Source organism: Adiantum capillus-veneris, chromosome 8 (assembly GCF_014529385.1).
Source record: "Adiantum capillus-veneris isolate H3 chromosome 8, ASM1452938v2, whole genome shotgun sequence".
NCBI lineage: Eukaryota > Viridiplantae > Streptophyta > Polypodiopsida > Polypodiales > Pteridaceae > Adiantum > Adiantum capillus-veneris.
This window is the reverse complement of record NC_140938.1, coordinates 33,834,116-33,847,943: the sequence shown is the minus strand read 5'-3', so window position 1 is coordinate 33,847,943 and position 13,828 is coordinate 33,834,116. Positions and strand designations below refer to the sequence as shown.

At 41.3% G+C, this 13,828-nt stretch overlaps 1 pseudogene; it reads right to left on the bottom strand.

The window, feature by feature from the left end:
- Positions 1-1,652: 1,652 nt before the first annotated feature.
- On the bottom strand, positions 1,653-2,742 carry LOC147451939 (uncharacterized; annotated as a pseudogene).
- Between the last annotated feature and the right edge of the window lie 11,086 nt (positions 2,743-13,828).

Sequence of the window (13,828 nt, the reverse complement as noted above, 5' to 3'; positions counted from 1 at the left end):
GGCCTTTGGCTTAGACCTCTCAAACCCTATGGGCATGTCCTCTTGTACAATCAGTATTCGAGGAATCCCAAACCCCGCGCAAGTTTTCTCGAGCACTCTCTAAAGCGAGAAAAACATGGCAAGAAATTTACATAAAAAACTCTACCCAAGGTTAATCACCATGGACAAAGACCAATTGTGAGTGATCTATAGTAGAAATTTACATCACAAAATTTAGCCTAGATTAACCACCATGGACAAAGATCAATTGTGCTTAATGCATACTATGGGTATCAAATGACCTTAGTCAATGACCATGCTGCAAAAGTGATAAATACTAACGACGTCTCTGGAACTCTTTAATGCTGCATAGAACTGCCACAATCCAATGGTCCATTTCAACAAAGACACCATTTGGAACAATACCAACTATAGTGTGCACAACCTCCACAAACACTGAGAGTTAAGGTAACCAGACAAGGTCTCCTGCAGCATCAAAAGTTCCCTCAATGGAGTGCTTGCAAGCCGCCTGCCCCAGGTTATGCGGCAGCCCCTCGTCCCCAGTCTAACACCTATGTGAAGGTGCAAGCACAAGCACAATCACAATCACAAGCACAAGTATGATGATGTGCACCATCTTCTACTACTGTGACTGACAAGCAGAATTTGAGTCTCTCTCTCTCTCTCTCTCTCTCTCTCTCTCTCTCTCTCTCTCTCTCTCTCTCAAGTGCATCTACTCTATTGAGGGAGAACTTTCGAAACAACTACTTCAGAATGTTCATATAGGTAAGGTCATTGAACTTCATATGAGAGAGAAATTGGCGTGCAATAACAGCTCCAAGTCTTTACTGATTTGCTGAATAACTACAACCCACTTCAACATTGCAAGACGTTGTAGGCATTTCCACATCAATCCTAAATAATAATTCTCCTCGTGACATGAATACCTTCAGCACTGCACTACGGAAGAACTTAAATTAGTGTCGAAAAGGCCGACCACCCCGGGGGAAATTATCAGAATCGCGGGCCCCATCAAAATCCTATCGTAGGACTCACGGCTCATCTCATCGAATTTTTATCCTTGCAAAGCCTTCAAAGCATTGGCTCCCATCTTTGTGCACGAGCCAAACTTACTTCAACCCAAAAAATGAACCGAACACATGATGTGCAGCCTCCCTGCGGTGCAATCAGATGGAAGGCCTTTGACAAACAAGGTGGGAGTGGCATGCAGAGGAAATGGGTCCCATGCTCTGGGGGGCCACCCAGCCCAAGATGCTCACTTGGAGCCATTTCTACTCCAGCTTTCTATGTGTGTGTGTGTGTGTGTGTGTTCTTGAAGATGTGCATGAGTGAGTGAGAGAGAGAGAGAAAGCTGGGATTACTCATCACTCAACACATGGCCATTGCTTTATCTGCCCGCAGGTTCCCCGGGCCATCTTTCTCCATATGGAACATCGAACGAATATGGTCGAGCTGAATCATGTTGATTAACATTGCCAATATCTCCATATGAGCTAGAGCATGTTGATTCACATTTCCAATATCTCCATATGCCACTAGTAACAAGCATGCATAAAAGTTTTGTAGATCTAGGCTGAAGTAGATACACTTGTGAGACAACAAAGGTGATCCGCATTTCACGAGAACAAGAAGCTATCATGAAGAAGAGAGACCTTGAGTGTCTGTCGAGACGAAGCAAACCCTTCTTCACGTTGCACGTGCGTGTTTGCTACAAGATGTGAGTCATGGCTTCTTCATAATTGGTGAGACCTCTCTCTCTCTCTCTCTCTCAAGGTGAAAGTTATCTTAAACTACAGGAATCAAATTTTGTAAGAGACATGATTTTTTTTTCAAGAGCACACTTTTTAAAATGCATGTAATCATCATCTGACAAATCTTTCACTTTCTCATACCATCTGGAGCAGTCACACTTTTAGGTGTTTCCCATAAGCTCACTCTTGATCTCACTTGATGTAGTTGAATGGCTTGTCGCTCAGCCAGCACTAATCTTTTGTGAGCTTTAAGTCGCTGCCTCGTCTGAAAGCTTATGACTCTTCTTGTTGAGAGAGTATCTGCACATCGTGCATCACTCTTTTTGGCTCTTCTGGGAGCAGCCCTGTTCAAAATCTCCCGCTCAGAAAGTGTCAACCGCTGCAACTTCAATGTCTTCCTCAGGTGCTAGAAGGAGCGAGATAGAATCAGCATGAGGGTGCATGTCCACAATCTGAACTGTCACATCTTGTCCTACTTGCATGACATCCTCCTCTTTCCTCACCAAGGATCTGCCCAGCCTTGAGATATATATGGACAAATCCATCTACATGTACGCCAATGTCCACACACACACACACACCATATGACTCAACCACAAAGACCTTGCCCTTATATAACCGTCCAAGCCTGAGATCCTCCAGCCTCAGTGGCCTCAAATCCTCCTCTATACTTCCTTGTTCTACTTTCAACCCAGAGCATCCATCCACATTGCCGACTAGCCTCTCCTCAGCAGAGATTGTGGAGCATGTGGCAAGGACTGTTGGCCTGCTACACACAAGAAGAGGCCGTGGTGGACGCTCGGTGGCAGAGTGAGAAATAAGCTTGCGACTTGGACGTGATGGCTCGTTGTTACACACGATGAACGAGGTGGGAGGGCATGATGGGCTTGCAGCTGCACAGGAAAGTCTTATTGTCATCCCAGTCGCCAAATCTAGCAGCTTATCACGGGTGGACAGCAGCTGGGATCTCTCTCTCTCTCTCTCTCTCTCTCTCTCTCTCTCTCTCTCTCTATAGTAGTGCACACCGGCGTGCGTTGCTACAGAGAGATTATATAAGCATATAAAGCTGCCTTGCAAAAATCTATTGAAGCCTAATGTGGTTCAAATACCTTGCAGCTTATCACCGATGGACATCAGCTGGGATCTCTCTCTCTCTCTCTCTCTCTCTCTCTCTCTCTCTCTCTAGCAGTGCACGCCGGCGTGCGTTGCTACAGAGATTATATCAAGCATATAAAGCTGCCTTGCAAAAATCTATTGAAGCCTAATGCGGTTCAGATACCTCTCTCTCTCTCTCTCTAGCAGCGCGCGTCGGCGTGCGCTGTTACAAAAATCTATTAAAGCCTAACGTGGTTCAGATACCTCTCTCTCTCTCTCTCTCTCTCTCTCTCTCTCTCTCTATCAACGCGTGCCGGCGTGCGCTACTACAGAGAGGTTACATCTTGTTCTCTAAAAACCGACCTTTAGTGTATTTTTAGGGAAATTACCAAAATACCCTTTTAATTCTGGAAATTCCCAAAATACCTCTCAAATTTTAAAAATTTCCAAAATGCCCTCAATATTTTGTCATAAATTTCCAAAATGCCCTTCAAATTCTCCACATTTCCCAAAATACCCCTAGTTGTTAGATGAATTTCTCCAACGATTAAAACTTTTTGTCAAAATACCCCTCAAATTTCAAAAATTCCCAAAATGCCCCCAACATTTTGTCATAAATTCCCAAAATACCCCTAGTTGTTAGACTAATTTCTCCAAAGATCAAAACTTTTTGTAGCTTTTCGTGAGAAGACTGATCGTTTATCAATTCAAGATACTAAGACTAGAACTTGAATTGGTTAAATAGGCTTTGAAGATGAATTGCTTCATTATTTTTAGACATAATAATCTTTTTTTGCGAGCTAATTTGTGATAAATTACACGCTAAGAACTCTCTATGGTTGATCTTCGTATCATGTCGATATGAACCCATCAAAGCAGATATTGGCCTCTATGAATGTGCACGCAGAGTAGTATCACAACTAATTTTACAAATATTGTGATACGAATTCCACCAATGATGAGTCCATGCTGAGTTAGTAATATCGCCATGCCATTGAGGATGCGGTTGTGGAGCATGTGTCAAAGGTCATAAGATGTCAATCAATCTTGGAGAATATGTCCTGCATACATTTTGAGGTCTTTGTGGTTAGTAGCAGTAGTGGGTCAAATCAAATTGTAGAATTTGAGTAGTGGCTTCCAAGAGTGATGCAGGTAATTCTACTCTTCAACTTTGAACATATGCATTGTGAATACTACAACGGTGAATGTGTGTATGTCGGTGCCTCAAATTATGGTAGTTACGTACTAAGGCTGCAACTGCATGAAAGACGGCTAGTTCAAAGTCCTCGATGATGCTACATCATCCTGCAACATTTACGATGGTAAGGCCTTGGTAAGATTTTCAACATTCACTTGATTTTAGAGCAGGTGTCCTGAATGTTGCACTCAAAATTGCACTTGTAATAGTGAGAGAAGTAACTAACATAGTTGTCACTTTTTTTTTTACCAAACAATCGTAGCATCATATTGTGTCCTATTTTCGAACTGCAGATCAATGGAAAATAGGTAGCAAAAAAAAAATCATGTGACTAGAGATTCAAGCAGGCTGTTATGTTTGGAGGAATATGTATCAACGGTTTGCTGTTCTTTATTGTCATTAGTTGCTTTGCCTATTGGTGTGGGAGGAGATCAATGAGGAATCTTAGGTTGAAAAGGACGATTATGTTGGAAATACATCCTTCAAACATTGCAAACAATATTGGTGAGTCAATGTTGATTGATCTAGTTGATCTTTGAGAACATCCAGTGGAGTATAGTGCTCTATAGAATATTCTACATGATCCTACGGAGTCCATGGCCTGTTTCGGTTAGGCAAAACACATGGTTGAGGGCTTGCCACAAACATTTTTTCTAACCAAAGAAACAAGGCTACACTTAAAACTGTTTTTAGGCTAAAATTTGAAGCATTTACACAAATTTACACTTAACTTTGTGGTTTTCTTCAAAGCGAGCTCATCATCTAAATGCAAGGTAAAACACACTTAAGTCTAATTTTGATCAAACACTAACCAATATAATATAGTACTTCATACATATTAGGGTAGAGACATCATCTAAATGCAGGATAAAACACACTTAAGTCTAATTTTGAGCAAACACTAACCAATAGAATATGGTACTTCATACATACATACTAGGGTGGAGACAACCAAGTAGCAATAGAATTCAATAAAGTGCAAAGAGAAAGTGCTCCTCTATTGATGCGTCTATATGAACCCAACTTAGTGAAGTTAGGGGCTAGAACCCTACAGTTGCAAGGCAGAGGAGAAAAACAATATCCAACAAGATTTGTGATTATAAGAAGACTAACACTACCATTTTGCAGTTGTGGTATTTGGAAAGAAGATAGGAAGTATCACTTTTAAAACCATGAATAGATACCTAAAAGCATTATGCAAGCAATCAAATCAAATCAAGCATGTGTGTCCATTCTATAAGCCTAGCTCGGTTTTTAGTTCGCTTGGTGTTTGGTAGGACTCCTAGAATATCAGTATTCTAGTCATCTTGTGAGCATGTGAGGGTGCATGGCCTAGCACACATGGCATGGTGAGTTGCACAAGAGACCAAAAACCATTCCCAGTTACCCTAGCTTTCCATATTCTACGTAGCCACTCTTGCCCTTTGGGAGTTGCCCCTTGACCCTTGGGAAAGATGTTTATGTGACCCTTGAGAGGTGCACCTAGCCATATGATGTTACTATTTAAGTAGCCACTCATTTGTGCACACTTCAAGTGTTGTTAGTTCATTTTCAATCAAGTTATTATTTGAGTCTACACTCTCTCTTCCTCCCTTACATTTAGTAAGTGTGTGTATTAACTATGCTAACATGAATGGTAATCTTGTTAATCTCCCTTCACTTTACAACTAGTATATGAGTGTTAGTTAATATCCCTATGCTAGATTACATGGAATTTCCTTCTCTATTTTTATTGTGATTGATTCATAACTCCTCCATTGCATTTACACTCTGTTTGCTAAAAAATATATCACGATCCAATCTTGTGTCCGGAAAGTCCTTGGCATACCCAAGTGGCCACTAGTCTCTATGACTTGGTTGTGTTTTCATAAGCAAGTGCATTAGATATAGTGTGCATTTTGGTGTTCATTTTTGCATATTTTGTAACTTCAACTTTTTTGGAGCTTTAAACAAGCAAAGCCATTCGGTGGTGTGGTCGAAGGCTTGACCCGGTTATTGGGGGGTTTCTGTGGTCGTGGCTTGAAAGATCCTAGCTATTTTGAGAAGGGATGATGGGCATACACGAAGCTGAAGGCTAATTGCAATAAAGGGCGAAGTCGGTCCGCAAGGGTGCACACCTATGCCACATTCTTTTTGCTTTGCCGTTCGGACCTGAAAGCCGTTCAAAATCCAGTTTTTTTAGCCTTTCGGCTCTACAAGCTAGCCATTCCACGTGCTTGGCTTCTCTTCCCAACTCCTTTTGCCCCAACTCCTTTTCCCCCAAACCCTCGCAGGGGTGCATTTCCGCGAGCTCAAGAGCCTAGCCATAAGCCTTAGGGGGCCAGTTCCCACGTGTAGTTTCCCACAATAGAAACCGAAGTGCAAAAGGGGCTCGCCCTCTTACCTAGAGCCCTTTTTCACTGCAGAAGGAAACTCAAAGACAAAGCATAAAGGTCGATCGAAAGCAAAGGAGTTTTCTTTTCAAGAATTCAAGGCAAGCTCAACAAGATTCAAACGGCTTAACACTAGAATGGTAATAGGACACTTTTATGTCCTTGGACACTTTTGTGTCCTGTTAAGTGACCATTTTGCTTGAATTATTTGAAGAGTATGAAAATGAATTTTTGGGTGCTATATATCCACAAAGTTGCCTTATGAGCTGAAAAAAACTTAGCATTTTTATTCTAGTATCGATCTCACCATTAACCTTACTCTTGCACAACATTTTTGAACCTAAACTGTGTGAAAAAACGGGTCCTGTTTTTGGCTTTTTTTCAAATTTTGGCAACTATACCACTCTAAACTTCATGTTTGTGAGGTTTAGATGGCTACAGGTTAGGCCTTCATAGTTCTCAACATGTTTTGATGCTTGTAGGGAGAGCTAAGTGTTAAAATTGAAAGTTATGACCAATTTACAAGAATTGCATAATCCTGTTTTATGGCCAAAATTAGCATTTTTATGATTTTTTTTTGTGGATTTCTTGATATCCAAATTCATTTTTGATTGTGTAAGTGTAATGTATAACATAAAGCTAATCTTCCTTGAGTTTTGGGGGACCTAATATGCTATATATAGCATAGTATATGATGATGGTTGAGTTATTTGATTGCTGAAGAATACGATACATTTTAGAGTAGCAAGTATAACTTTCTCAATATTGCTAGTTTCTTAGGCCAATTGTGTGTATTTTGTAGGTAGTAACCATATCTAATCATAGACTACAAACTTGGCTAGATATTGAGTAGTTTCTATGGGTTTCTAGAGGTCATAATGCTAAACCCAATTTTTTCATGTTTGTTGTATTTAGCACTTTATCATTGCCCCCAAGGTTCCAATTGTAAGAGATCCATTATCCTTTTGACATGATCCATGCATGGCTCCTTTTGAATCCAAAGGCCCAAAGGAAACTAAGAAAACATGTATATAGTATCTCTATGGAGCATGACTATGGAAACTTTGATGATAGGTCCGCAAAATGGCAAAAATGCAACTTTTTTGTACCTAATTTTTTTTCCCAAAAAAAAATTAGTGAGGTAAAAGAAACCATATGTTTTGGTCACCAACCCATTGAAGTTAACGGGGCATTTTATCTCATGTCCTACAAAAATCCCCACTCTTATTTATATGCAATCAATCGTAAGAAATTGTTGTTTTGGGCAAAATGCACTGGTCCATCAACTTTGAAAGCTAGTAGTGACCAAGGGATGAGAAAAATTACAAGTTTCTCAATTTTTCCATATGTAGTAGCTATTGAACTATAAGCTCATGAAAGGATTTTTCAAAATGAGTGGATCTACTATGGTTTTGGAATTTTTTCCTAAAACCTTGAAAGGACACTTTTATGTCCTGTTAGGTTACCATTCTAGTGTTAAAGCTCCAAGGCTCAAAAGATTTGCTTCTTGACTTCAAAGGCCTCTTCTTTTGAGCTTCAAGGTCTTTTCCTACACTTCAAGCAAAAAAAGGAAAACTGTCTCTCTCCTTTTCCCTCTTTCCTTGAAAAAAGTTTCAAAGTTAAATTCCTTCATCCATGGTATACTAATCCTTGTATTGCATGCAATTTTTTTGTTGAAGGGGATAAGGTTACTCAAGTGCACCTAGAAAGAGGCTAGACACTGGCATTAGCTTAGTCCTAATTGCTAGGACCTCTTACTGGCACTTGGAGAAAGGGAAATTGGAAAATTCAATTGTGAGGGTTTCTACCTTGGAAAACCAAGGTGCGAGATTACCTTATGCGCAAACAATTGTGGTTTGTTGTCAAACCACGAGTAGTTGAACCATCCACAATTGAAGGCACACTCACGAGAGCCCAGATAGCACAAGTTCAAGCCAAAGACAAACAGGCTCTTGGCATAATTATCACTTCACTACACGATAATTATAGGCACTTCACTGACAATTGCAGCATGGCCATCCAAGCATGGACCATCTTAGAGAAAGTTTTGGTCCCAAGAAGAAAATGAGCAAGATAAGCCTTAAAAAAAACCTTAACAAACTTACAATGAATCAAGGGGATGGAATTTAAGCCTCATGAATAAGTTAATGAGCATCATCACTCAATTAACTTACATCGAGTGTTAGATTCTCGAGGAAGGGAAGGTTGCTGTGTTCTTTAAGTGCTATTCCCAGAAATTTGACAACATTGTCACAGTGCTAGAACAAAAGGATGATACACCCACTTTGCAACATATCAATTGAAGAGGAGAAAAAGCAAACAAAGAAGACTTCAACCAATGGATGGGCTTTCATTGCATCCTTATCTAGGGCGTCATCAATTAAAACAAATAGTAAGAAGCGTTATGAATGTGGAAAATCAGGGCATTTCTCCAGAGACTCCAAAGAAAAATAACTTTGCAGAGGACGAAGAAGAAGATCAAGAGGAGGAGCACTCTCCATGTTTGTGCCTCCCTTGATCACTATTGCGACTTTACTGATGTATTTTAGATATGGACGGTCTTCCACCTTCTTTGTTGGAGGGGAGGATTCTAGTCTGTGTGACAGCTATCAGTTAAGACCTATGTTACAAGCTTGAAAACTCCAAGCGAGAAATCAATAGCAACACACAAACAAATCTTCAAACAACTGAACAAAACTTTAGCTGAAAGAGAGAGAGAGAATAAGAGTCGACACAACATGGCGGAGTTTCGTGTCCAGATGCAGAATTGGCCCCAAAGACTGGTGTCCCTTTCGCTATTTTTTTATTCTCATGTTATCAAAGGACAAATACCGAGGGCTCTCCTCTCTGAGACTCTACGTCTAGATGCTCTACAGAGTGAGAAGCCCAAGGACCCTTTTATTCTTATAAGGGATACCCAAAAGCATTTAGCTCTAAAAGCACTTCAACCCAAAAGATTCTACAACTAAAAGCTCACATAAAATCTGCTGAAAACGGCCAGTGCAAATTATGAAATTCCATGCAACCTACCACGTCATCATGTTAGTGAAAAATCCGAGCGTTCGTACAATCTGCTACATCAACATGTCAGTGCATTTTACGAAAATCAACTTTAGACTTCAAGCTTTGTTATTTTTGGGCTTGGGGTCCAAGTACATTGCTCCATAAGTCTTTAAGATCCTAGGGGTTAGGTTTTTAATACCTAGCGCCTTTTTAGGCCTATCAGTCAATCTTTTTGAGTTTTGTCAGTTTCTCTATCGTCTTGGCCATATCTCTTCTAATTGTGCATGCCACATCATCACTGTGTGACATTCCCCCCTCTTGAAAGAATAGTAATTTTCCTTGAGTACACTTGCAAAATAGCCAAAGGATAGAAACTTTTTTCAATAGACATTGACTCTATGTACCCAAGCACCAGACTCCACAAATCTAGCACTTGCACAAAGACATCAATCACTGATCAATCATATTTCTGTCGATGATCTCAGATACAAATCATGATCATTGTAACCATTCAGCAATCACATCCAGACCGCAATGATCTTTGACGGTTGTCTTGATCTACTTAATCTTGTTACTATCAGATTTATATCCTTTCTTTTCACATTTCAGTCAAGCAAACCATGGCCATGACCATCTTCACAAGACAATACATTCACATAACATGCAGTCCACAAAATCATCACACTTTATTCACACTGAAGATCGTGTTTCAATCATTCAATCATTAGTTTAGTCATCTCATTCCATCCAGATCTCTTGATGCACCTAGATCACTGTGCATTCATCTCATCCTTCAGGAACTCTTGATGCACTTACACTAGTATCTAATCATCTCAACCAGATAGAAATCTCGATGTACTAGAATCTTATGCAATTCCCATTCACTTAGGCATCACATCTAGATCTCATTGATCTCCTACAGATGTCTATATGCACTAAGATCAAATCACATTCATTCTTCATACGTTTAGTCATCACATCCATATCTCACTGATCTCTAATTGATGTCGAAATGAACTAGGTTCAAATTATTCATTAGACAAAATGCTGCAGACATTTCATCTTTCTCTATATGTCTCAAACAATACACACATGAAAGAGCACATGTTCTTTAGTTCAATCAAGGGAATTTCCACTTCAGTGCTTACATTTTCATAAAGTCATTCCGCAAAATATTGTCAGCCTATCAGTATTCCTATAATCTTAAAGAATCTGAAGGTCGCTCCACATACATCTCCTCTAAGTTTTCATTAAGAAAAAATCACTTGACATCCATCTACAACACAAGCCGCCGATGATGGGCTGCAAATGTCACTAGGAGGTGTATTTTTCTTGTTGCTTTCTCTAAATATGTACTACATATTTTTTTTTATTTTATTTTTTTGCTTGTTTTCCCTGGAACCATTGAAAAGGTGCAAGTGAACATTGCATGTCTAGCGTGGAACCGTTTCAGCCAAACAGGTTTCTCACATCAAGAATCTAGGTCAATCAGTCGGGAACTGGTCAAGCCAATTAGCACTGAATTCTGATGAGTATGGAAGCTTCTGTGTGCCCAACTAGAATTTAGGCCACTTGGCAAGTCACTAACAATGTTATAAGTTGGGAGGGGTTAGGAAACTGAACCATAAGGGGCATAGTGGACACATGGCTCAAGGAGCAGTAAGGCATGTTGTCATGCCTCTTTGCGTGCACAAGCTAAAAAACAGAGTTTTGTTTGTATTTATGAACTTTGACAAATCTATGCACTATGTTAGAACTGTTTATCAGATTAGAAGAAATATATGTAATTATGTGGGTTTTTGTAGAAAAAAGTAAACTAAGTAAACTGGCATGTGAAGAAAGAAAGAAGGGCTGGTTTTCTACTTAGAAATGCACAGCTTGAAGTGCTGAAGAAACAGGTCCAGACGGCTCATTAAACAGAGCCATGGAGCCCAAGATATCGAAGGTTGAAGGTTCAGTGTGTAGCAGATTCTTGCCGGACAGGGCAGCTGAGGACAGGTGGTCCAAGTGGAAATGAAAATATAGACGTGTACTGCTCGATTTCTAATACCTACCTGTCTTTTCAGATTGAAGAAAGGAGCTACGGATTGCATTTTATTGTCAGCTGAAGTTTTGCCGGGGGCCGGGTCTGAGCCCACTTTCCCACAACGAAGGGTGTGCCATCCGACATCTTTTTTGGCCTCTCCAAGGTTCTCAATGATAGTAGGCCTCATGTGGAGCTAGAAGGAATTGGCAGACTCCCAATTGGAGCTCGGAATGGGAAGTTATTGGAAGTCAAAGTTGGCAATTGACAATGAGAGTGGGGTGTCAGATGATTTTTTTTGGATTTTTGCACGCATTGTTCAAATCCACATTAAGGCCAAAGTGTGGCAAGGTCCATGTCGCTTTGGAGGCTAAAAAGGCTTTGGGCTGCCACATGGCGCAAATAAGACCCACATGCGGGGTCTTGCGAGGAACGACCGGGGTATAAGAGGCGGATTGTGAGCCCATTAAGGACATGAAGGCGTGAGGGAGCTCCTCCATACGAAGTGATGGGGCTGCCCAAGCGGGCGTTGTGTAGGCATTGCGTGATAGCGCAGCTGGGCGAAATCGTCGCCTTTTGAGGAGACTCTCGTGGCGCTGGCCGTCAATGGTGGTGGTCTCTGGTGGTGGTGCCGCAGCATAGTGATGACGTGGCTTCCTGCTGGCTGGGGTCAGTTCCCGCGGCCACATGGGCCCAAAAGTTTTAAAGTGCCCCCCCCCCCCCCCCCCCCCCCACAAATAGCAAGGTCACTACTGCTTGGGTAGGGGAGGGGTCCCGCAGCAGGTTAGTAAGAGAGAAGGACAATACAAGGGCCTTATTCCACGGTCGAGGCTAGAGAGAGAGAGAGAGAGAGAGAGAGAGAGAGAGAGAGAGAGAGAGAGAGAGAGAGAGAGAGAGAGAGAGAGAGAGAGAGAGAGAGAGAGAGAGAGAGAGAGAGAGAGAAAGAGAGAGAGAGAGAGAGAGAGAGAGAGAGAGAGAGTAAAAGGGCAAATGCAAAGGCCAGTCGGGTGGCCGAGTTGGGCGGACAAAAGATGAAAATGAATGCACCATGCAAGGAGATACTAAAAGCGAAGTGAGCCAAGTGCAAGGAATGCATTCCAAAAGGAACTAAAAGAGAAGGGCACGAGCAAAGATAGCTTCATTTTTTTCCTTTTTTGGGAGATTGGGACCTCTATAAAAGGGGTATTTTTGCACTAAAGAGGGGGATTTTTTAGGTTTGGTTGGATTTTTGGGAGAGGTAATATCTTTAAGGTTTTGGGAGGAAGAGCCTGTTGGAGCAAAGGGGAGTCCGAGTCTGCCTGGAAGCAATTGGAGAAGCCAAAGCACAAGGAAACAAGACGGTGGATAGCCTGGGGAAGAACTCTGAGGCAAGGATTACAATTCGAAAGGCATACCAATCGGGCGTATGCAACTGGATTGTACAAGCGCAACTAGAATTCTTACAGTGTATCTACTGTACCACAACGTTGTTTCTTCATTATATCAATACTTATTGTTCTTAATTGCAATCTTCTCTCTCTACTCTCTTGAATCTTCAGTACTATGTGTATTAACCTATTGAATACTTCTATCTACACTCTATTGTTCTAGTTTGAACGCTTGCTAAGCTCTTGTCTACAGCCAGAGGCCCACTGCTTGTCTACAGCCAGAGGCCCACTGTTTTCTCGGTCAACGCCTGCTAAGCTCTTGTCTACAGCCAGAGGCCCACTGCTTTCTCGGTCAACCCTAGAGAACCGCGCACTCCGACAAATTTGGTGAACCGGACGCGAAACTCACCGGGGTAGATGGAGCCAGCAATGTTGGCCAACCAAGATAATGGGATGCAGCAATTGATGCAAAAATTTGCTGCGCTTATGCATCAACAACATCTGCACCATCAACAGATGATGACTCAAAGCTGAGCAAGCGAAATGGAAGCACGGATTCGTAAATCTAGGCAAACATGATAGATAAAATGAGGCGGTTTGAAGGCCGTGATGTTACTAAATTCTGTCAATTGTATGAACAGACAATGGAAGAAAAGGAGCAGATGAACAAGCTGCAGTGGAGAATTTTGTGTTGGTAGTCGTGCTTGAATTGTGGACACAGGTTGAAGAGCTTTGGACAGCGCATGGGGAAACCTGGGCGGGGTTCAAACAAGCTCTCAAAGATGACTACTTTCTTGAAGATAAGGAGCATGTTATAAAGAAAAGATTTCTGAAATGGGTGCAACACCGCAATAAGGGGATTTCTGCACCTGAGCTGCTACAAGAATTTGAGAAAATATTTGGTCAGTTATCTGCTACCGAACGTGCCGCTTTGAATTCTGAAAAGGTAGAATTGTTTGTGTAGGCTGCAGACTTGAGACTTCAAAAGAGCTTAGTGAATGTCCTTGAGGATCCAGCAG